Source organism: Procambarus clarkii, chromosome 49 (genome assembly GCF_040958095.1).
Source record: "Procambarus clarkii isolate CNS0578487 chromosome 49, FALCON_Pclarkii_2.0, whole genome shotgun sequence".
In the NCBI taxonomy this organism is placed as follows: domain Eukaryota; kingdom Metazoa; phylum Arthropoda; class Malacostraca; order Decapoda; family Cambaridae; genus Procambarus; species Procambarus clarkii.
Genome location: NC_091198.1, coordinates 17,823,629 through 17,833,867, shown reverse-complemented (window position 1 = coordinate 17,833,867; position 10,239 = coordinate 17,823,629).

Genomic DNA, 10,239 nt, shown 5'->3' with positions numbered 1-10,239 from the left:
ACACCCCACAGCCACACCCACAGCCATACCCCACAGCCATACCCCACAGCCACACCCCACAGCCACACCCCACAGCCACACCCCACAGCCACACCCCACAGCCACACCCCACAGCCACACCCCACAGCCACACCCCACAGCCTCACCCACACCCCACAGCCTCACCCACACCCCACAGCCTCACCCACACCCCACAGCCTCACCCACACCCACACCCACACCCCACACCCACACCCCACAGCCTCACCCACAGCCTCACCCACAGCCACACCCACAGCCACACCCACACCCCACACCCACACCCCACAGCCACACCCACACCCCACACCCACACCCCACACCCACACCCCACAGCCACACACCACAGCCACACACCACAGCCACACACCACAGCCACACACCACAGCCACACACCACAGCCACACACCACAGCCACACACCACAGCCACACACCACAGCCACACCCACAGCCACACCCACAGCCCTGTACACATCACTCAATAACCTCAGGACGTCAATACACAACCTCGCCCCAACATCTGGGCCGGTCTCCTGTTGCCCCTCCTGTTGTGTTCCCTGTTGCCCCTCCTGTTGTGTTCCTGTTGCCCCTCCTGTTGTGTTCCCTGTTGCCCCTCCTGTTGTGTCCCCCTGTTGCCCCTCCTGTTGTCCCCCTGTTGCCCCTCCTGTTGTGTCCCCCTGTTGCCCTTCCTGTTGTGTCCCCCTGTTGCCCTTCCTGTTGTGTCCCCCTGTTGCCCTTCCTGTTGTCCCCCTGTTGCCCCTCCTGTTGTGTCCCCCTGTTGCCCCTCCTGTTGTGTCCCCCTGTTGCCCCTCCTGTTGTGTCCCCCTGTTGCCCCTCCTGTTGTGTCCCCCTGTTGTCCCTCCTGTTGTGTCCCCCTGTTGCCCCTCCTGTTGTGTCCCCCTGTTGCCCCTTCTGTTGTGTCCCTGTTGCCCCTCCTGTTGTGTCCCTATTGCCCTCCTGTTGTGTCGCTGTTGCCCTCCTGTTGTGTCGCTGTTGCCCTCCTGTTGTGTTCCCTGTTGTGTTCCCTGTTGCCCTCCTGTTGTGTTCCCTGTTGCCCTCCTGTTGTGTCCCCTGTTGCCCTCCTGTTGTGTCCCCTGTTGCCCTCCTGCGTGGGAGGAAGACAATGGGAGGGGGGACCATGGGAGGGGGGACCATGGGAGGGGGGACCATGGGAGGGGGGACCATGGGAGGGGGGACCATGGGAGGGGGGACCATGGGAGGGGGGACCATGGGAGGGGGGACCATGGGAGGGGGGGACCATGGGAGGGGGGACCATGGGAGGGGGGGACCATGGGAGGGGGGGACCATGGGAGGGGGGGACCATGGGAGGGGGGACCATGGGAGGGGGGACCATGGGAGGGGGACCATGGGAGGGGGGGACCATGGGAGGGGGACCATGGGAGGGGGGACCATGGGAGGGGGGACCATGGGAGGGGGGACCATGGGAGGGGGACCATGGTAGAGGGACATATGATCAGGTAGAGTTCCCTAGCCTGATTAGGGAGGGTAGTTCACCCCCACGTACCTGGGAGCCACTTGCTGGGAGGAGGACGAGCCACCTAGCACCACCAGAGGACTAACACCCAGCTGGGGGGAGCCGGAAACCTCTCAAGGAGCCGGATAAAGTGTCAGGAGATGGATTAGATCCAATCCATACTGATGGCTCGGCTAATCCTGTGGAGGAAGGCGCTGGTTCACATACACTAATGGATCGAACAATGAGTGTCAGATTGGAAATACAGGCTTGTAACAGCACGGGGGTATTATACAGCTACTGTATGCGGTGTATACTTGGTGTATGGGGGGACACCCAGCCCTGGTGTATGGGAGAACCAGCCACGGTGAGGTGAGTTTCGCTAACTCACTCACGGGCGACAGACGACATACTCCGCTAATTGTTTACTCACCTATCTGTACCACAGGTATACACACTGGCTGTGTATGGCTGTATATACAAACCCTGTATATATATATACCCTATATATACACCCTGTATATGTATATACCCTATATATACACCCTGTATATGTATATACCCTATATATACACCCTGTATATGTATATACCCTATATATACACCCTGTATATGTATATACCCTATATATACACCCTGTATATGTATATACCCTATATATACACCCTGTATATACACACGCTGGCTGTATATATACAGGGCGTCATTAACCGTTTCGTTAATCATTCGTAAGTTAGTTAAACAACTAGACTTTTAATCATTCCAGCTTAATTACTCTTCATAAATATGAGGCTTAATGACAATGAAATCAGAAACGAAAGTGATTAATTACTGTAACAATCAACAAATTCGTTTAACTATTTTCTTAATCGTGTGAGTAAAGATAAGAAACACTTAAGCAGGTCATTAACGACACAGCGCTTGTTACAAGCACTCAGCGATGGTTTAGTTCATTCACTCATGGTCTGAGTTCATTCACTCATGGTCTGAGTTCATTCACTCATGGGAGTCGGTCGGCCGAGCGGACAGCACGCTGTATTTGTGATCCTGTGGTCCTGGGTTCGATCCCAGGCGCCGGCGAGAAACAATGGGCAGAGTTTCTTTCACCCTATGCCCCTGTTGCCTAGCAGTAAAATAGGTACCTGGGTGTTAGTCAGCTGTCACGGGCTGCTTCCTGGGGGTGGAGGTCTGGTCGAGGACCGGGCCGCGGGGACACTAAAAGCCCCGAAATCATCTCAAGATAACCTCAAGATGGTTGTCACTCCTTGCTCTAGCTCTAAACTAACACTTTCCTCTAGCATAAAGTCCTCTATTCCAGCGAAAACCTTTCCAGAGTGCGAACTTAACTCCACTTAACTTTTCTAGTAAAAATCACCTAAAAGTTCTTTCCAAAGAGCCTTGATAAGCCTATCCTTGACTAGCCAATCCCATTATAATCTTAATGACCTCAACGGCAGAATTAATAACCGCCAGCCAATCGTTTCTGTAACCAAGTCATTCTGGGTCTGCAGTTCTAACTACCGCAGAGGCAATTCCAGACCTGGACGAACTTGGAGGCTGATTAGCATACCCTCAAGACGGTCCTCTGTAGCCATTGTTCACTCACAGGCCGGCGCCTGTAACCTGTAAACCATCAATATGGTGGACAAGTTCCCCAGAAAGTTCCTTCTCTCCAGCTAATCTGGAGAGAAGGAACTTTGTAAGACTTTGTAGCACTGGGGACTTTTATCAGGAGACAAACTACAGTGTCGGGGGACAAAGTACAAACTGTACTCACCTAATTGTGCTTGCGGGGGTTGAGCTCTGGCTCTTTAGTCCCGCCTCTCAACCGTCAATCAACAGGTGTATAGGTTCCTGAGCCTATTGGGCTCTATCATATCTACACTTGAAACTGTGTATGGAGTCAGCCTCCACCACATCCTAATGCATTCCATTTGTCAACTACTCTGACACTAAAAAAGTTCGGCTCATTTGGGCACTCAGTTTCCACCTGTGTCGACCAGACCACACACTAGAATGTGAAGGGACGACGACGTTTCGGTCCGTCCTGGACCACTCTCAAGTCGATTGTTCTCAAGACAATCGACTTGAGAATGGTCCAGGACGGACCGAAACGTCGTCGTCCCTTCACATTCTAGTGCGTGGTCTGGTCAACATACTTTAGCCACGTTATTGTGACTCCTCGCCTCCACCTGTGTCCCCTAGTGCGTATGCCCCTTGTGTTAAATAGACTGTCTTTATCTACCCTATCAATTCCCTTGAATCTAGACTGTGTCTGTCAGACTGTGCCACACACAGAACTAGACTGTACCAGGCACAGATATCGCCGGAAATTAGACAGAGCCAGACAAAGACCCGGATAGAGCCAGACGCAGACCTTGACAGAGCCAGACGCAGACCTTGACAGAGCCAGACGCAGACCTTGACAGAACCAGACGCAGACCCGGACAGAGCCAGACGCAGACCCGGACGCAGACCCGGACAGAGCCAGACGCAGACCTTGACAGAACCAGACGCAGACCTTGACAGAGCCAGACGCAGACCCGGACAGAGCCAGACGCAGACCCGGACGCAGACCCGGACAGAGCCAGACGCAGACCCGGACAGAGCCAGACGCAGACCCGGACAGAGCCAGACGCAGACCCGGACAGAGCCAGACAGACCCGGACAGAGCCAGACGCAGACCTTGACAGAGCCAGACAGACCCGGACAGAGCCAGACGCAGACCTTGACAGAGCCAGACAGACCCGGACAGAGCCAGACGCAGACCTTGACAGAGCCAGACAGACCCGGACAGAGCCAGACGCAGACCTTGACAGAGCCAGACAGACCCGGACAGAGCCAGACGCAGACCTTGACAGAGCCAGACAGACCCGGACAGAGCCAGACGCAGACCTTGACAGAGCCAGACAGGTAACAGACAGGGGAAGGCATATCCTACCTTTGTCTGTCTCTCACTGAGAGAACCTTGAGAGCAGGACCTGTCACAGTTTATAGCGGGGGCTAACTTTACGGACTTCCTCCTTCCCCCTTCCCTCTCTCTCTCTTGCTTCCTCTTCCCTCTCTCTCTTGCTTCCTCTTCCCTCTCTCTTGCTTCCCTCTCCCTCTCTCTTGCTTCCCTCTCCCTCTCTTGTTTCCCTTTCTCTCTCTTGCTTCCTCTTCCCTCTCTCTCTTGCTTCCCTCTCCCTCTCTCTTGCTTCCCTCTCCCTCTCTTGTTTCCCTTTCTCTCTCTTGCTTCCTCTTCCCTCTCTCTCTTGCTTCCCTCTCCCTCTCTCTTGCTTCCCTCTCCCTCTCTCTTGCTTCCCTCTCCCTCTCTTGTTTCCCTTTCTCTCTCTTGCTTCCTCTTCCCTCTCTCTCTTGCTTCCCTCTCCCTCTCTCGTTTCCCTTTCTCTCTCTTGCTTCCTCTTCCCTCTCTCTTGCTTCCCTCTCCCTCTCTCTTGCTTCCCTCTCCCTCTTTTGCTTCCTTCCTCTCTCCTTCCTGTTCTTCTGTCACCGTGGTGTGAGGAGCTGGATCGGTGTGACGGTGTGACGGTGTGACGGTGTGACGGTGTGACGGTGTGACAGTGTGACAGTGTGACAGTGTGACAGTGTGACAGTGTGACAGTGTGACAGTGTGACAGTGTGACAGTGTGACAGTGTGACGGTGTGAGGGTGTGACGGTCTGGACCGACCCAAAGCTGCTCCACAGTCACAGGAGGAAAACAACAGTAAAAGAACAGGTAATGAAAGGCAAAACGGATGAGGACAGGTACACAGAGAATGAGAGAGAAGTGTGTGAAGAACTCAACAAGAGATTCCAGGAGGTCTTCACAGTAGAACGAGGAAAGGTTCTGAGCTAAGAGATGTATTAATCAACCAGGCAGCTTTGGAAGGGTTCGAAATTACCAGAGATGAAATTAGAAGGTGTCTGTTGGATATGGACAGAGCATAAGTGGTGAGAGTAGAGAGAATGATGGTGACAGGAGAGAGAATGATGGTGAAGGTGGTGACAGGAGAGACAATGATAGTGAAGGAGGTGACAGGAGAGACAATGATAGTGAAGGTGGTGACAGGAGAGACAATGATAGTGAAGGTGGTGACAGGAGAGACAATCATGGTGAAGGTGGTGACAGTAGAGACAATCATGGTGAAGGTGGTGACAGGAGAGAGAGAAGTATAAAAGAGTGAGCAAATCCACAAGGGCCGTGATGAGGATTCGAACCTGCGTCGAGGAGTGTGTTATAAAGAGTGAGCAACACAGCACCATCAGGGAAGACAGACAGACAGAGCCTGGCCCATATCGCCACACCTGGCACTGATAAGAGTGCCATTGAGAGCGCAGATAGCGATAACGATCAAAGTAAATGACACTAAACACACTGACGAGGCACCCTCACCATGACGTCATCAACAGGCATCCTACAGTGCCATTTACCTCTAACAACCGTCCACAACTCTCCCTAACAAGGTGCCACAAGACTCAGATGGCTGGCTTTACTGCCTGAGTATAGGAAATTTTACTCAGTCATTTATCATAAAAGGAGTGAATTGGTATCTTACCACCAATCAATGTGTTAACAATGTGTTAACAATGTGTTAAGCACCAATGTGTTAACAGCAGTCATTTATCTCTGAACAATGCGGGAAATGTAGAATGTTTCATGACTTTAAGGCAAAAGGTCGTGTTGACTTACCTGGTTGATGGGGTTCTGGGAGTTCTTCTACTCCCCAAGCCCAGCCCGAGGCCAGGCTTGACTTGTGAGAATTTGGTCCACCAGGCTGTTGCTTGGAGCGGCCCGCAGGCCCACATATACCTGGTTGATGGGGTTCTGGGAGTTCTTCTACTGCCCAAGCCCGGCCCGAGGCCAGGCTTGACTTGTGAGAGTTTGGTCCACCAGGCTGTTGCTTGGAGCGGCCCGCAGGCCCACATATACCTGGTTGATGGGGTTCTGGGAGTTCTTCTACTCCCCCAAGCCCGGCCCGAGGCCAAGCTTAACATGTGAGAGTTTGATCCACCAGGCTGTTGCTTGGAGCGGCCCGCAGGCCCACATATACCTGGTTGATGGGGTTCTGGGAGTTCTTCTACTCCCCCAAGCCCGGCCCGAGGCCAAGCTTAACATGTGAGAGTTTGATCCACCAGGCTGTTGCTTGGAGCGGCCCGCAGGCCCACATATACCTGGTTGATTCTCTCTATAGTTGGAAGCTTCAGTTCTCCCTCATGTTGATGATTCTTGAGCATCTTGGGGCACCAAGAATTATCCTCATGGCTTCATTCTGAAGCCACGAAACTGTTGTTGTTGGTAGTGGGTGTGTCCTCAGCACAGGGATGACAACAAGATAATCCCGGTGAGGATAACTGACCCAAATCCCCAAGATCACCCATAAATAACACCTGTTGAAACAGCCAACTGCTTCCGGCAATCTCCAAGGCCATTTAGAAGAGAGAAGGGGGGGGGGGGTTGAAGGGATAGCCACGCGCCATCCGGGTAATTTAGAGACCAATGGTGGTTTGTTGTTTCAGAGTTAGCTACTCAGAACGAAGTGTCCATGTAGCACGGGCTATGGTGAGCCCGTAACAGTGGTGGTCGAGGCTCACGACGTGAAGTGGCCGAGGCTGGTGCAAGGGTTACAGGCCGGTGCTGCTCACACCCCCAAACAGGCTGGTGAGCCCCCTCATATCCCCTCTTCCGGGTAACTTGGGTAACCGCTTCACATTTCTGCAGCGGGAGTGATTGGGCAGCTCCGGGTGTGACGTCACATATTTACGTCATTTTAGTCATCATTAAAACTGTGTCATTATGTTGTGTAGGTCGTCGGGCGGCAGAGAGCACGCCAAGCTCCTGCAAGGTTACGATAGCCAAGATTACCAGGGTTATAATACAGCAAGATAACGACTGTAGTTGTTCCAGTAACAAAACTTCAACAATATCAGCAGCAGCAACAGTAACAGCAGCAACAGTAACATCAGCAAGAGTAACAGCAGCAGCAACAGACACAGCAGCAGCAACAGCAGCAGCAACAGTAACAGCAGCAACAGTAACATCAGCAAGAGTAACAGCAGCAGCAACAGACACAGCAGCAGCAACAGTAACAGCAGCAACAGTAACATCAGCAAGAGTAACAGCAACAGCAACAGTAACAGCAACAGGGAACCACCAGCTAAGCGGCTCCTGACAACGCCTCCATAGCCTAATATAACAATCTCACTGCACAAACAACTGTAAAGATAATTGCCATAAATAAAAAATTCATAATTTTATAACCATTCACATTATTGAACTTTTCATTAATTTCACTTATTTATATCAGTAATAACATAAACTGGTCACATAGAAGTGAAGAATGTCGCAACACAAAATTTTAGATTCTAAAAATGTTATAAAATTCAGAACTTTTACTCCCAAAGGGCATTGTTTATGTTGTAACTGATTTAGAGTATGAGAGGTATTAGGAGAACAATCACCAGCACCCGCCACCAGTGCTAACAAGAGCCCAGACACCCAGCACACGTCACCAGAGTGCCAACAAGAGCCCAGGCACCCCCAGCACACGTCACCAGAGTGCCAACAAGAGCACACAAGAGCCCAGACACCCCCAGCACACACCAAACAATTACCAGCCAATATGTTTATAGTTCATAGGCTTGTATACATGATCATGTACTCTACATGTCATATATATATATATATATATATATATATATATATATATATATATATATATATGTCGTACCTAGTAGCCAGAACTCACTTCTCAGCCTACTATTCAAGGCCCGATTTGCCTAATAAGCCAAGTTTTCATGAATTAATGTTTTTTCGTCTACCTAACCTACCTAACCTAACCTAACCTAGCTTTTTTTGGCTACCTAACCTAACCTTACCTATAAATATAGGTTAGGTTAGGTTAGGTAGGGTTTGGTTAGGTTCGGTCATATATCTACGTTAATTTTAACTCCAATAACAAAAAATTGACCTCATACATAGAGAAAAGGGTTGCTTTATCATTTCATAAGAAAAAAATTATAGTAAATATATTAATTCAGGAAAACTTGGCTTATTAGGCAAATCGGGCCTTGAATAGTAGGCTGAGAAGTGAGTTCTGGCTATTAGGTACGACATATATATATATATATATATATATATATATATATATATATATATATATATATATATATATATTCGATGTTACTTCTCATTACATCATATAACAACATGCATCATAAACCACAAATGTCATATCTTCCTCTGGGATATAGATATAGTTATCTATATGATTCGTCCACTAAGTATAATATGTTCTCAAAGTTCAATAATCACTGTTGTCATTATTTTCCTGCATTTCATTTCATTATGAATTACTAAAACCACCATTATAGGCAGTTATAGTGTCTTAACTCCATGATGTTTATTGAGTTTATTGAATTATATGAATTATTACAACTTTAGTCTTATAAAATATAATATATGCATATTATATATGCAGGCAGAATGGTCCACATGTGTCACGTAAGCTTGTGGTAGAATGGTCCACATGTGTCATGTAAGCTTGTGGCAGAATGGTCCACATGTGTCACGTAAGCTTGTGGCAGAATGGTCCACATGTGTCATGTAAGCTTGTGGTAGAATGGTCCACATGTGTCACGTAAGCTTGTGGCAGAATGCTCCACATGTGTCACGTAAGCTTGTGGTAGAATGGTCCACATGTGTCACGTAAGCTTGTGGCAGAATGCTCCACGTGTGTCATGTAAGCTTGTGGCAGAATGCTCCACACGTGTCACGTAAGCTTGTGGCAGAATGCTCCACACGTGTCATGTAAGCTTGTGGCAGAATGGTCCACATGTGTCACGTAAGCTTGTGGTAGAATGGTCCACATGTGTCACGTAAGCTTGTGGCAGAATGCTCCACGTGTGTCATGTAAGCTTGTGGCAGAATGCTCCACACGTGTCACGTAAGCTTGTGGCAGAATGCTCCACACGTGTCACGTAAGCTTGTGGCAGAATGCTCCACGCGTGTCATGTAAGCTTGTGGCAGAATGGTCCACACGTGTCATGTAAGCTTGTGGCAGAATGGTCCACGCGTGTCATGTAAGCTTGTGGCAGAATGGTCCACACGTGTCATGTAAGCTTGTGGCAGAATGCTCCACACGTGTCATGTAAGCTTGTGGCAGAATGCTCCACACGTGTCATGTAAGCTTGTGGCAGAATGCTCCACACGTGTCATGTAAGCTTGTGGCAGAATGCTCCACACGTGTCATGTAAGCTTGTGGCAGAATGCTCCACACGTGTCACGTAAGTTTGTGGCAGAATGCTCCACACCTGTCACGTAAGTTTGTGGCAGAATGCTCCACACCTGTCACGTAAGTTTGTGGCAGAATGCTCCACACGTGTCACGTAAGCTTGTGGCAGAATGCTCCACACGTGTCACGTAAGCTTGTGGCAGAATGCTCCACACGTGTCATGTAAGCTTGTGGCAGAATGCTCCACACCTGTCACGTAAGCTTGTGGCAGAATGGTCCACACCTGTCACGTAAGCTTGTGGCAGAATGGTCCACACGTGTCACGTAAGCTTGTGGCAGAATGGTCCACACCTGTCACGTAAGCTTGTGGCAGAATGGTCCACACCTGTCACGTAAGCTTGTGGCAGAATGGTCCACACCTGTCACGTAAGCTTGTAGCAGAATGGTCCACACCTGTCACGTAAGCTTGTGGCAGAATGGTCCACACCTGTCACGTAAGCTTGTGGCAGAATGCTCCACACCTGTCACGTAA